General features: G+C 39.5%; 1 non-coding gene across 1 annotated transcript; it reads left to right on the top strand.

Moving 5' to 3' along the window:
- The first annotated feature begins 1357 nt into the window (after positions 1 to 1357).
- LOC130983666 (small nucleolar RNA R71) lies at positions 1358 to 1465 on the top strand. Its single transcript, XR_009087647.1, has one exon. It is a non-coding gene; the product is annotated as a small nucleolar RNA R71 (small nucleolar RNA).
- The last annotated feature ends 14119 nt before the right edge of the window (positions 1466 to 15584 follow it).

Genomic DNA, 15584 nt, shown 5'->3' with positions numbered 1-15584 from the left:
GGACTATGAAATCAGTAGGGATGTAATGGTCTTCAACTTTTACCAAAACATTCTCTACAAGTCCATGAGCTTGTTTCTTTGAATAGTCTGCCATCTCTAGTGAGATTCTTGCAGCTTATACCTCAAAGATCCCTAGCTTCTCCATTACAGAGAGAGGCATGAGGTTTACACTTGACCCTAAGTCACACAGAGCCTTCTTGAAGGTCATAGTGCCTATGGTACAAGGTATTGAAAACTTCCCAGGATCTTGTTTCTTTTGAGGTAATTTCTGCCTAGACAAGTCATCCAGTTCTTTGGTGAGCAAAGGAGGTTCATCTTCCCAAGTCTCATTTCCAAATAACTTGTCATTTAGCTTCATGATTGCTCCAAGGTATTTAGCAACTTGCTCTTCAGTGACATACTCATCCTCTTCAGAGGAAGAATACTCATCAGAGCTCATGAATGGCAGAAGTAAATCCAATAGAATCTCTATGGTCTCATTTTGAGCCTCAGATTCCCATGGTTCCTCATTAGGGAACTCATTGGAGGTCAGTGCACGCCCATTGAGGTCTTCCTCAGTGGCGTTCACTTCCTCTTCTTCCTCTCCAAATTCGGCCATGTTGATGACCTTGCACTCTCCTTTTGGATTTTCTTTTGTATTGCTTGGAAGAGTACTTGGAGGGAGTTCAGTAATTTTCTTACTCAGCTGTCCCACTTGTGCCTCCAAATTCCGAATGGAGGTCCTTGTTTCAGTCATGAAACTTTGAGTGGTTTTGATTAGATTAGAGACCATGGTTGCTAAGTCAGAGGGGTTCTGCTTAGAATTCTCTGTCTGTTGCTGAGAAGATGATGGAAAAGGCTTGCCATTGCTAAACCTGTTTCTTCCACCATTGTTGTTGTTGAAGCCTTGTTGAGGTCTCTGTTGATCCTTCCATGAGAAATTTGGGTGATTTCTCCATGAAGAATTATAGGTGTTTCCATAGGGTTCTCCTAGGTAATTCACCTCTTCCATTGAAGGGTTCTCAGGATCATAAGCTTCTTCTTCAGATGAAGCATCCTTAGTACTGCTTGGTGCATTTTGCATTCCAGACAGACTTTGAGAAATCAAATTTACTTGTTGAGTCAATATTTTATTCTGAGCCAATATGGCATTCAGAGTATCAATCTCAAGAACTCCTTTCTTCTGACTAGTCCCATTGTTCACAGGATTCCTTTCAGGAGTGTACATGAATTGGTTATTTGCAACCATTTCAATTAGCTCTTGAGCCTCTGTAGGCGTCTTCTTCAGATGAAGAGATCCTCCAGCAGAGCTATCCAAAGACATCTTGGATAGTTCAAAGAGACCATCATAGAAAATACCTATGATGCTCCATTTAGAAAGCATGTCTGAGGGACATTTTCTGATTAATTGTTTGTATCTTTCCCAAGCTTCATAGAGGGATTCTCCATCCTTCTGTCTGAAGGTTTGGACTTCCACTCTAAGCTTACTCAATTTTTGAGGTGGAAAGAACTTTGCCAAGAAGGCATTGACTAGCTTTTCCCAAGAGTCCAGGCTTTCTTTAGGTTGTGAGTCCAACCATATCCTAGCTCTGTCTCTTACAGCAAAAGGGAATAGTATAAGTCTATAGACTTCAGGGTCTACCCCATTAGTCTTGACAGTGTCACAGATTTGCAAGAATTCAGCTAGAAACTGATGAGGATCTTCCAATGGAAGTCCATGGAACTTGCAATTCTGTTGCATTAGAGAAACTAATTGAGGCTTAAGCTCAAAGTTGTTTGCTCCAATGGTAGGGATAGAGATGCTTCTCCCATAGAAATCGGGAGTAGGTGCAGTAAAGTCACCCAGCACCTTCCTTGCATTGTTGGCATTGTTGTTGTTTTCGGCTGCCATGGCTTCTTCTTCCTTGAAGATTTCTGTTAGGTCCTCAACTATGAACGTGTGCCTGACAACCACCTCCGTTCATAGAGATTTGTGCCTTAGCTTCAAGGTTCTTTCAGGTTCAGGGTCAGCTTCAACAGGAATGCCTTTGTCTCTGCTCCTGCTCATATGAAAGAGAAGAGAACAAGAAAATATGGAATCCTCTATGTCACAGTATAGAGATTCCTTGAGGTGTCAGAGGAAAAGAAATTTAGAAGGCAGAAGTAGAAAATTCGAACTTATCAAAGAAGATGGAGTTTGAATTTTGCATTAAGGGATAGTGTTAGTCCATAAATGGAAGGATGTAAGAAGAAGGGAAGTAATTTTCGAAAATTAAGTAAAAGATTTTGAAAATATTTTTGAAAAACACTAATTGATTTTCGAAAATAAAAGTGGGAAAGAAATCAAATGATTTTTGAAAAAGATTTTGAAATTAGAAATTAAAAAGATTTGATTGAAAATTATTTTGAAAAAGATGTGATTAAAAAGATTTGATTGAAAAGTTATGGTTTTAAAAAGATATGATTGAAAAGATATGATTTGAAAACAATTTTAAAAAGATTTGATTTTTAAAAATTAATGACTTGCCTAACAAGAAAAGATATGATTCAAACATTAAACCTTCCTCAACAGAAAAGGCAACATACTTGAAATGTTCAATCAAATCATTAATTGTTAGTAAGTATCTTTGAAAAAGGAAAGAAATTGATTTTGAAAACATTTGATTGAAAAGATTTGATTTGAAAAAGATTTGATTTTGAAAAACTTTGAAAACTTGAAAAAAAAACTGATTTGAAAAACAAAATCTTCCCCCTTGTGCCATCCTGGCGTTAAACGCCCAGAATGGTGCACATTCTGGCGTTTAACGCCCAAAACTCTACCCTTTTGGGCATTAAACGCCCAACCAGGTGCCCTGGCTGGCGTTTAAACGCCAGTCTGTCTTCTTCACTGGGCATTTTTGAATGCCCAGCTTTTTCTGTGTGATTCCTCTGCAGTATGTTCTAAATCTTCAATTCTCTGTGTTATTGACTTGAAAAGACACAAATTAAAAATATTTTTGGATTTTTAATAATGAGGAATAATCAAAATGCAAATAAAATCAAATAACAATGCATGCAAGACACCAAACTTAGCAGTTTGTATACTACTGACACTAACAAAATGAGAATGCATATGAGAAACAACAAAACACTCAAGTCAATAGAATTCAAAGATCAAACAAGAAATCATCAAGAACAACTTGAAGATTAATTAAGACACATGCATAAATTCGAAAAATGCAAGAAGAACAGAAACATGCAATTGACACCAAACTTAAAATGAGACACTAGACTTAAACAAGAAATATTTTTGGATTTTATGATTTTATAAATTTTTTTGTGCTTTTTCGAAAATTAAGTGAAAAGGAAAATAAAGGTATCAAAATTCTTAATGAGAATTCCAGGAATCATGCAATGTTAGTCTAAAGCTTTAGTCTAAAGGAATTAGACATGGCCGGCCAAGCTTCAGCAGGACATTGCATTCAAGAGCTAAATTGATGAGAATCAATCAGCTTTGGTGATGATAAGAACATCACCTTGAAACACTAGAATTCATTCTTAAGAATTCTGAAGAAAAATACCTAATCTAAGCAACAAGATGAACCGTCAGTTGTCCATACACAAACAATCCCCGGCAACGGCGCCAAAAACTTGGTGCGCGAAATTGTGATCACTACAACTTCACACAACTAACCAGCAAGTGCACTGGGTCGTCCAAGTAATACCTTACGTGAGTAAGGGTCGATCCCACGGAGATTGTTGCTATGAAGCAAGCTATGGTCATCTTGTAAATCTTAGTCAGGCAGACTCAAATGTATATGGTGATGAACGAAAATAACATAAAGATAAAGATAGAGATACTTATGTAATTCATTGGTAGGAACTTCAGATAAGCGCATGAAGATGCCTTCCCTTCCGTCTCTCTGCTTTCCTACTGTCTTCATCCAATCCTTCTTACTCCTTTCCATGGCAAGCTTATGCAAGGGTTTCACCGTTGTCAGTGGCTACCTCCCATCCTCTCATTGGAAATGTTCAATGCACCCTGTCACGGCACGGCTATCCATCTGTCGGTTCTCAATCAGGCCGGAATAGAATCCAGTGATTCTTTTGCGTCTGTCACTAACGCCCCGCCTTCAGGAGTTTGAAGCACGTCACAGTCATTCAATCATTGAATCCTACTCAGAATACCACAGACAAGGTTAGACCTTCCGGATTCTCTTGAATGCTGCCATCAGTTCTCGCCTATACCACGAAGATTCCGGTTAAAGAATCCAAGAGATATTCACTAGAGCCTCGTATGCTTGTAGAACAAGAGTGGTTGTCAGTCACTTTGTTCATGAGTGAGAATGATGATGAGTGTCACGGATCATCACATTCATCAAGTTGAAGAACAAGTGATATCTTGGACAAAGAACAAGCGGAATTGAATAGAAGAACAATAGTAATTGCATTAATACTCGAGGTACAGCAGAGCTCCACACCTTAATCTATGGTGTGTAGAAACTCCACCGTTGAAAATACATAAGAACAAAGTCTAGGCATGGCCGAATGGCCAGCCTCCCAAAGAGGGTTCAATCATCAAAACATGATCAAAGATAGCTAAAAATACAATAGTAAAAGGTCCTATTTATAGGAAACTAGTAGCCTAGGGTGTACAGAGATGAGTAAATGACATAAAAATCCACTTCCGGGCCCACTTGGTGTGTGCTTAGGCTGAGCAATGAAGCATTTTCGTGTAGAGACTCTCCTTGGAGTTAAACGCCAGCTTTTATGCCAGTTTGGGCGTTTAACTCCCAATTAGGTGCCAGTTCCGGCGTTTAACGCTGGAATTTCTTGAGGTGACTTTGAACGCCGGTTTGGGCCATCAAATCTTGGGCAAAGTATGGACTATCATATATTGCTGGAAAGCCCAGGATGTCTACTTTCCAACGCCGTTGAGAGCGCGCAAATTGGGCTTCTGTAGCTCCAGAAAATCCACTTCGAGTGCAGGGAGGTCAGAATCCAACAGCATCTGCAGTCCTTTTGAGTCTCTGGATCAGATTTTTGCTCAGATTCCTCAATTTCAGCCAGAAAATACCTGAAATCACAGAAAAACACACAAACTCATAGTAAAGTCCAGAAAAGTGAATTTTAACTAAAAACTAATAAAAATATAATAAAAACTCAACTAAAACTACCAAAAACATACTAAAAACAATGCCAAAAAGCGTACAAATTATCCGCTCATCAAATGGCATCGACGCGTACGCGTGCGGTACGCTTGCGCGTGGGTGGGTTATTTGGACAACGATGCGTGCGCGTGCTTGACGCTTACGCGTGGGTCCTGGCACAAGGTTGGCATGAGGTTGGCACAACTCTCGAGAAAATGTATGGAAGGATGAAACTTTCAATCCACGCGTACGCGTACATGGCGCGTCTGCGTGGATGGTTGAAAATGCTTGAGGCACGCGTACGCACCAGGTGCGCGAACACACGGGTTGATGCTCTGTTTTTTTTTTTTCAAATTTTTCCAAGTTCTTGCACCAAACCAAGCATTCCAAACCTCCAAATAGCTACCCAAACACCATAAACCTTATTTAACCTACTAAACTACTAATTATACTCAACAAACTCAACAAAACATGAAATTAAACTAATTACCAATATGTACAAAAGGAAAAAATGAAAAAAATTTACCATGGTGGGGTGTCTCCCACCTAGCACTTTTGTTTATTGTCCTTAAGTTGGACTTATGGGGAGCTCCTCTCAAGGTGGCTTATGCTTGAAGCTATCCTTGAGCATCCACCAATGCTTGAATCTCCAATGAGCTTTAGTCTTCAAAGATGATAACTCCAAGCCTTGATGGAGTTCCATACAATCCATGGGCTCCCAAATTTGATTCTCCTTGTGCGATCCAAGATCCCACACTTTGTTTTGACACCCATCTTCAAATTGATCATCATGATTCCAATTGGGTGGCAAGGCTTGTGAATTCTCAATTAAGCCTCTAAACATTCCCCTAGACCCATGCAATTTGGTTCTACACCACCCATTGCCATTCAACTTTGAGCATGCAACCATCATGAACTTAGAGTGATGTTTCCAACCACTACACAACTCTCTCCTACTCTTAATTCCACAAAGAGCTCTAAGTTGACCATCATTTTCAATCAAACCATATTCAAGTGAGAAAGTAAAGATTAGAGACAAGAATTTTACCCACTTGAATGTTGTGTAGGATGGTGACTTAGGAATGGGGACCTCCCCACACTTAGCCAATGTGACATCCATTCCCTTGTGCTCTTCCTTGATTACCTCCACCTCTTTACAACTTTCCTCAACTTCAAGCTCTTTCTCTTGGTGGCTCTCTTCCAATTCAATCTCTTCTTCATTGCTCGCCAAGGGCATGGGAGGTGAGGTATCTTCTTCTTTGATCTTAATTTCAAGCTCAAGAGAAGAGGATTCAATTGTAGATAGGAACTCCTCAATAATTGAATCCATCTCTTGATCAACCTCTTCAAATCTTTCATCATTCGTACTATGCCTTGGAGGTTGCGCATTATCCTCCTCAACATCAAATTCAAGCCCATTGGAAGAAGGCTCAACAACTTCCATAAAATCTTCGATAACATCACTTGGTGTGGAAGTGGTCTCAAGCTTGAAATCCACCTCTTGTTCAACTTCGCCTAACTCTTCAACCACTTCTTCTTCTTCAACAATCTCTTCCTCCTCCACTTGTTGCAAGACATACCCCATTTCCTTGTCCTCATGTTGAGATTCTAAAATCTCCTTCATACTCCTCTCTTCGGTTGATTTCTCACATTCATCTGTGGAGATGCTTTGCTTGTTGCATGAGTCTCATGAGTCCAAGGTAGCGGTAATGTTAGCAAACTAAGCCATGATTTTTTCAAATATAGGAGGTGATTCATCTTGTGGTTGATAGTTCTCATATATTGGAGGTGGTTCATCTTGGTAATAGTATGGAGGTGGTGGTTCTTGAGGGTATTGGTGGTGAAATTGGGGTGGTTATTCATATGGTTCATATGGTTCACAAGGTGGTTGGTATGGTGGATATGGATTAGGGTCATAATGAGGTGTTTGGTAGTATGGGGTTGTGAGTAAGGTGGTTCAAAACCATGTTGAGGGGTGGTTCATAGGCATGTGGTGGTGGTTGTTGACAATCACAATAAGGGTCACCACATCCATTAGATTGATATGCATTAGGATTAGAATTATACCCATAAGAAATCGGAGGGGGTTGTTGCCAATAAGGTTGATCAATCCCTTGAGACTCCTCCCATCTTTGATTATTCCATCCTTGATGCACATTGATGAGCGGATAATTTATACGCTTTTTGGCATAGTTTTTACATAGTTTTTAATAAGTTTAAGCTACTTTTAGGGATGTTTTCATTAGTTTTTATGTTAAATTCACATTTCTGGACTTTACTATGAGTTTGTGTGTTTTTCTGTGATTTCAGGGAAATTCTGACTGAAATTGAGGGATTTGAGCAAAACTCTGAAAAAGGCTGACAAAAGGACTGCTGATGCTGTTGGATTCTGACCTCCCTGCACTCGAAATGGATTTTCTGGAGCTACAGAACTCTAAATGGCGCGCTCTCAACGGCGTTGGAAAGTAGACATCCAGGGCTTTCCAGCAATATATAATAGTCCATACTTTGTTCGAAGAATGACGACGTAACTTGGCGTTAAACGCCAAGTTCATGCTGCTGTCTGGAGTAAAACGCCAGAAAAACGTCATGATTCGGAGTTAAACGCCCAAAACACGTCATAACCTGAAGTTTGACGCCAAGAAATGCCTCTACACGTGGATTGATCAAGCTCAGCCCAAGCACACACCAAGTGGGCCCCGGAAGTGGATTTATGCATCAATTACTTACTCATGTAAACCCTAGTAGCTAGTCTAGTATATATAGGACACTTATCTATTGTATTAGACATCTTTTGACCACTTTAAACTCTTTATTCATTCGGTCACTTGATCATGGAGAGGGCTGGCCATTCGGCCATGCCTGAACCTTTTGCTTATGTATTTTCAACGGTGGAGTTTCTGCACACCATAGATTAAGGGTGTGGAGCTCTGCTGTACCTCAAAGATTAATGAAGTTCTATTTTTTTTTATTCAATTCCTCTTTTATTCTTATTCCAAGATATTCATTCGTACCCAAGAACATGATGAATGTGATGAGTTAATAACCCTCATTAACATTCTCACTCATGAACGCGCGTGATTGACAACCACTTACGTTCTACATGCAACACAAGCTTGAATGTGTATCTCTTAGATTCCCCAACAGAATCTTCGTGGTATAAGCTAGATGGATGGCGGCATTTATGAGGATCCGGAAAGTCCAACCTTGTCTGTGGTGTTCCGAGTAGGATCCTGGGAATCCGGAAAGTCTAACCTTGTCTGTGGTATTCCGAGTAGGATTCCGGTAATGAATGACTGTGACGTGCTTCAAACCTGTAACCTGCTGGGCGTTAGTGACAAACGCAAAAGAGGGATTCTATTCCAGTAGGGGAGGGAACCAACCGGTGATTGGCCGTACTGTGACAGAGTGCGTGAGCATTAGCTTTCACTGCGAGGATGGGATGTAGCTATCAACCATGGGTGATGCCTCCAGACTGGTTAGCTGTGCGAGTGACAGCCGCATAGGATATTTCCCCGTGAGGATGAAAGTAGCCACAGTTGATGGTGAACCCCTATACAAAGCTTGCCATGGAAAGGAGTAAGAAGGATTGAGTAGAAGCAGTGGGAAAGCAGGCGTCCGAGAGCTCTACAGCATCTCCATTCCGCTTATCTGAAATTCCTACCAATGAATCTGCATAAGTAATTCTATCCTTTTTATTTATTCCTTTTTATTTACAATCCAATAATCACAATTACCCTTTGATCTGCCTAACTGAGATTTGCAAGGTGACCATAGCTTGCTTCATACCAACAATCTCTGTGGATTCGACCCTTACTCACGTAAGGTTATTACTTGGACGACCCAGTACACTTGCTGGTTAGTTGAACGGAGTTGTGACCTCAGGTGCTGCCCCTTAGAAGCCTTCATCTCAAAATAATTAGAACATGGCAGTGCCATAATAATAATTCCATACAAAGACAAACAACTTGAACAGAATAGTGATCACAATTTCGTCCACCAAGTTTCATCACAACACCAAACTTAAATTATTGCTTGTCCCCAAGCAACTGAAAATCAAATAGGATAAAAAGAAGAGAATATACTATAAAGTCTAAAATATCAATGAATATTAATTTAATTACATGAGCGGGACTTGTAGCTTTTTGCTTCTGAACAGCTTTGGCATCTCACTTTTTCCTTTGTAGTTTAGAGGTATTGGCGTCTCTGGGGGAATTTAGAATTTGGGATAGTGTTATTGACTTTCTTAGTTAAGCATGTTGATTCTTAAACACAGCTACTCATGAGTCTTGGCTGTGGCCCTAAGCATTTTGTCTTCCAGTATTACCACCGGATACACAAATGCCACAGACACATAACTGGGTGAACCTTTTCAGATTGTGACTTAGCTTTGCTAAAGTCCCCAATTAGTGGTGTCCAGAGCTCTTAAGCACACTCTTTGCTTTGGATCACGACTTTAACCACTCAGTCTCAAGCTTTTCACTTGGACCTTCATGACACAAGCACATGGTTAGGGACAGCTTGATTTAGCCGCTTAGGCCCGGATTTAATTTCCTTGGGCCCTCCTATCCATTGATGCTCAAAGCCTTGGATCCTTGCTTTAGAATTTTCGCCTCTTTTTTTTTTTTTCACTGCTTTTTCTTGCTTCAAGAATCAATTTCATGATGTTTTTCAGATCATCAATAACATTTTTCTTTGTTCCTCATTCTTTCAAGAGCCAACAATTTTAAAACTCATAAACAACAAGATCAAAAGACATGCACTGTTCAATCATTCATTCAGAAAACAAAAATTATTGCCACCACATCAATATAATTAAACTAAATTCACTAATAATTTCGAAAATTATGTACTTCTTGTTCTTTTGAATTAAAACATTTTTCTTTTAAGAGAGGTGAAGGATTAATGGATTTTATTCATAGCTTTAAGGCATGGTTACACACTAATGATCATGAAATAGAGACACAAAAACATAGATAAACATAGTATTAAAAATCGAAGACAGAAAGAAATAAAGAACAAGGAATGAATCCACCTTAGTGGCGTCTTCTTCTTGAAGGACCAATGATGTTCTTCAACTCTTCTATGTCCCTTCCTTGCCTTTGTTGCTCCTCCCTCATTGCTCTTTGATCTTCTCTTATTTCTTGGAGAGTGAGGGCGTGTTCATGATGTTCCACCCTTAGTTGTTCAACATTATGGCTCAAATCCTCTAAGGAGGTTGAGTTGCTCCCAATAGTTGTTAGGAGGAAAGTGCATTCCTTGAGGCATTTGTTGATGATGCACTTCCTCATGTTCTTCTTGGAGGCCGTGAGGAGCTTCCCTTGTTTGCTCCATCTTTTTCTTTGTGATGGGCTTGTCTTCTTCAATGGAGACATCTCCATCTATGATAACTCCAGCTGAGTAACATAAATGGCATATAAGGTGGGGGAAGGCTAGCCGTGCCATGTATGAAGGCTTATCAGCTATTTTGTAGAGTTCATTGGAAATGACTTCATGAACTTCCACCTCCTCTCCAATCATGATACTATGAACCATGATGGCCCGATCCACAGTAACTTCAGATCGGTTGCTTGTAGGGATGATGGATCTTTGAATGAACTCCAACCATCCTCTAGCTACAGGCTTGAGGTCCAGTCTTCTTAGTTGGACTGGCTTGCCTTTGGAGTCTACTCTCCATTGGGCGCCTTCCACACATATGTCCATAAGGACTTGGTCCAACCTTTGGTTAAAGTTGACCCTTCTTGTGTAGGGGCGTTCATCACCTTGCATCATGGGTAAGTGAAACGCCAACCTCACATTTTCTGGACTGAAATCCAAGTATTTCCCCCTAACCATTGTGAGATAATTCTTTGGGCTTGGGTTCATACTTTGGTCATGGTTCCTAGTGATCCATACATTAGCATAGAACTCTTGAACCATTAGAATTCCGACTTGTTGCATGGGGTTGGCTAAGACTTCCCAACCTCTTCTTTGAATTTCATGTCGGATCTCCGGATACTCATTCTTTTTGAGCTTGAAAGGGACTTCAGGGATCACTTTCTTCTTTGCCACAACATCATAGAAGTGGTCTTGATGGCTCTTGGAGATAAATCTCTCCTTCTCCCATGACTCGGATGTGGAAGCTTTTGCCTTCCCTTTTCCTTTTCTTGAGGAAATTCCGGTCTTAGGTGCCATTGATGGTGAATGAAAATCAAAAAGCTTAGGCTTTTTACCACACCAAACTTAAAATTTGCTTGTCCCCAAGCAAAAAGAAAAGAAGAGTAGAAGAAGAAGAAGAAAATATGGTAGAGAGGGAGAAGAGAGGGTTTGTGTTGTGTGAAAATGTAAAAGAAAAGAAGGGTATTTATAGGGAGAGGGGAGGGTATAGGTTCGGCCAAATTGGGTGGGAATGGGTGGGGAATTGAATTTGAATTTTGATGGAGGTAGGTGGGGTGTATGGGGAAGAGGAGGTTGATTTGAATGGTGAATGGAGTAATTGGGAAGAGGAATTGAGGTGATTGGTGAAGGTTTTTGGGAAGTGTGATATTGAGAATGAGATTTGGATTAAGAGAGTGTGATTAGGATTAAAAGGGAAGGTGGGAATATGGTAGGTGGGGATCCTGTGGGGTCCACAGATCCTGAGGTGAAAAGAAATACCATTCCTTCACCCTATAGGCATGTAACATGCCTTCATGCATCATTCTGGCGTTCAAACGCCCATTTGTGCATGTTCTGGGCGTTAAACGCCCATGTGATGCTTGTTTCTGGCGTTGAACGCCAGTTTCAAGCTTGTTTCTGGCGTTCAGCGCCAGATTGTCCTCTGTGTGCGCATTCTGGCGTTAAACGCCAGAATGTAGCTTGTTCTGGGCGTTCAGCGCCAGAAAGATGCTCTGTTCTGGCGTTGAACGCCAGCCAGATGCATCTTCTGGGCGTTGAACGCCGGCCCGTGCGTCCTCCAGGGTGAAAAATTTTTTTCTTCTGTTTTTGACTCTGTTTTTAATTTCTTTGATTTTTTTCGTGACTCTTCATGATCATGTACCTAATTAAACACAAAAATAACAAAGAAACAAAATAAAATAAAATTAGATAAATAAAATTGGGTTACCTCCCAACAAGCGCTTCTTTAATGTCAATAGCTTGACAATGGCTCTCATGGAGCCACAAGGTGATCAGGTCAACTTAAGTGTGGTATTCCCAACACCAAACTTAGAGTTTGGTTGTGGCCTCACAACACCAAACTTAGAGTTTGACTGTGTGGGCTCTTCTTGACTCTGAACTGAGAGAAGTTCTTCATGCTTACTCTCTTTTGTCACAGAGGGATGGCCATGTGCCTGAAACACAAGGTAGTCCCCATTCAATTGAAGGACTAACTCACCTCTGTTGACATCTATCACAGCTCCTGCTGTGGCTAGGAAAGGTCTTCCTAGGATGATGCATTCATCATCTTTCTTCCTAGTGTCTAGGATTATGAAATCAGTAGGGACGTAAAGGCCTTCAACCCTTACTAGCACGTCCTCCACTACTCCATAAGCTTGTCTTATGGACTTGTCTGCCAATTGTAATGAGAACAAGGCAGGTTGTACCTCAATGATTCCTAGCTTCTCCATTACAGAGAGTGGCATAAGATTTATCCCTGACCCAAGATCACATAGAGCTTTTTCAAAGCTCATGGTGCCAATGGTACAAGGTATTAGGAATTTGCCAAGATCTTGTTTCTTTTGAGGTAGAGTTCTCTGAATCCAAGTATCTAGTTCACTAATGAGCAAGGGAGGTTCACTTTCCCAAGTCTCATTACCAAACAGCTTGGCATTCAGCTTCATGATAGCTCCTAAGTATTGAGCAACTTGCTCTCCAGTCACATCTTCATTCTCTTCAGAGGATGAATATTCTTCAGAGCTCATGAATGGCAGAAGGAGGTTCAAAGGAATCTCTATGGTCTCTAGATGAGCCTCATATTCCTCAGGATCCTTAATAGGAAACTCCTTCTTGATTGAGGAACGTCCCAGGAGGTCTTCCTCACTGGGATTTTCGTCCTCCTCCTCCTTGGTGCATTCGGCCACTTTGATTAAATCAATGGCCTTGCACTCTCCTTTTGGATTCTCTTCTGTATTGCTTGGGAGAGTACTGGGAGGAGTGTCAATGACTTTCTTACTCAGCTGGCCCACTTGTGCCTCCAAATTTCTAATGGAGGATCTTGTTTCATTCATGAAACTGAAAGTGGCTTTTGACAGATCAGGGACTATATTGGCTAAATTAGAATTATTTGTTCAGAGTTCTCTGTCTGTTGCTGAGAATGATGGATATGGCTTACTATTATTCAGCCTGTTGCGTCCACCATTGTTGAAACCTTGTTGAGGTTTTTGTTGATCCTTCCAGGAGAAATTTGGATGATTTCTCCATGATGAGTTATAGGTGTTTCCATAAGGTTCACCTAAGTAATTAACCTCTGCCATGGCAGGGTTTTCAGGATCATAAGCTTCTTCAGAAGCTGCCTCTCTAGTATTGTTGGATGCATGTTGCAATCCATTCAGATTTTGAGAGATCATGTTGACCTGTTGAGTCAACACTTTGTTCTGAGCCAATATGGCATTCAGAGCATCAATTTCAAGAACTCCTTTCTTCTGAGGTATGCCATTGTTGACCGAATTCCTCTCAGAAGTGTACATGAACTGGTTATTTGCAACCATGTCAATGAGTTCTTGAGCCTCTTCAGGCATTTTCTTCAGGTGAATAGATCCACCTGCAGAATGGTCCAGTGACATTTTCGAAAATTCAGAGAGACCATAATAGAATATATCTAATATGGTCCATTCTGAAAACATGTCAGATGGACATCTCTTGGTCAGCTGCTTGTATCTTTCCCAAGCTTCATAGAGGGATTCACCATCTTTTTGTTTGAAGGTTTGAACATCCACTCTCAGCTTGCTCAGCTTTTGAGGAGGAAAGAACTTATCCAAGAAGGCAGTGACCAGCTTATCCCATGAGTCCAGGCTATCCTTGGGTTGTGAATCCAACCATACTCTAGCTCTGTCTCTTACAGCAAAAGGGAAAAGCAAGAGTCTGTAGACTTCAGGATTAACTCCATTTGTCTTTACAGTGTCACAGATCTGCAAGAACTCAGTTAAAACTGGTAAGGATCTTCAGATGGAAGTCCATAAAACTTGCAGTTTTGTTGCATTAAAGCAACTAGTTGAGGCTTAAGCTCAAAGTTATTGGCTCCAATGGCAGGAATGGAGATGCTTCTTCCATCAAATTTAGACGTTGGCTTTGTGAAGTCTCCAAGCATTCTCCTTGCATTATTATTATTATTTTCTTCTGCCATCTCTTTCTCTTGTTCGAAAATTTCTGAAAGGTTGTTTCTCTTAAGATGTTTTTGGATTGTTGTAATTTAGCTTCTCTTAATCTTTTCTTCAGAGTCCTTTCAGGTTCTGGATCAACTTCAACAAGAGTGCCTTTATCCTTGTTCCTGCTCATATGAAGAGAAGAAACAAGAAAAGAAGAGGAATCCTCTATGTCACAGTATAGAGATTCCTTTATGTAGAAGAAGAAAGGGGTAGAAGAAGAGGGATGGAAGGTTTCGGATTTATGGGAAGAGAGGTGAAGAGAAGTGTTAGTAATTAAATAATTAAAATAGAAGAAGAAAGAGGAGGGAGGTTTCGAAAATAATTTTTGAAAAAGTTGATTTTCGAAATTAGAGATAAAATGTAATTAAAATTAAACATGAAACAATTAATTAATTAAAAAGAATTTTTGAAAAAGAGAGAGATATTTTCGAAAATTAGAGAGGGAAAAGTAGTTAGGTGGTTTTGAAAAGATAAGAAACAAACAAAAGTTATTAGTTGATTGAAAAGATTTGAAATCAAAATTTAAAAAGATAAGAAGATAAGAAGTTAGATAAGATATTTTGAAATCAAATTTGAAAAAGATAAAATTTTTGAAAAAGATAAGATAAAAGATAAAAAGATATATTTGAAAAAGATATTTTGAAAAGATTTAATTTTAGATGACTTGACTAACAAGAAACTACAAGATAAGATTCTAGAACTTAAAGATTGAACCTTTCTTAACAAGAAAGTAACAAACTTCAAATTTTTGAACCAATCACTTTAATTGTTAGCTAATTTTCGAAAATTAGATGTAAAAATAAGAGAAAGATTTTGAAAATATTTTGAAAAATAATTTTGCAATTTTTGAAAAATAAAAAAAATGAAAAAGATATGATTTTTGAAAAAGATTTTGAAAAGATAAGATTTTTAAAATTGAGATTTTGACTTGACTTGTAAGAAACAACTAATTTTGAAAATTTTTGACCAAGTCAACCCAAAATTTCGAAAATTTGGAGGGAAATAAGGAAAAGATATTTTTTTGATTTTTGAAATTTTTAATTATGAGAGAGAAAAACAACAAAAATGCTCAATGCATGAAATTTTTAGATCAAAACCATGAATGCATGCAAGAATGCTATGAATGTCAAGATGAACACCAAGAACACTTTGAAGATCATGATGAACATCAAGA

Source organism: Arachis stenosperma, chromosome 5, assembly GCF_014773155.1.
Source record: "Arachis stenosperma cultivar V10309 chromosome 5, arast.V10309.gnm1.PFL2, whole genome shotgun sequence".
NCBI classification, from domain to species: domain Eukaryota; kingdom Viridiplantae; phylum Streptophyta; class Magnoliopsida; order Fabales; family Fabaceae; genus Arachis; species Arachis stenosperma.
The sequence above is the reverse complement of the archived record's forward strand: the minus strand, read 5'-3'. Positions and strand labels throughout refer to the sequence as shown.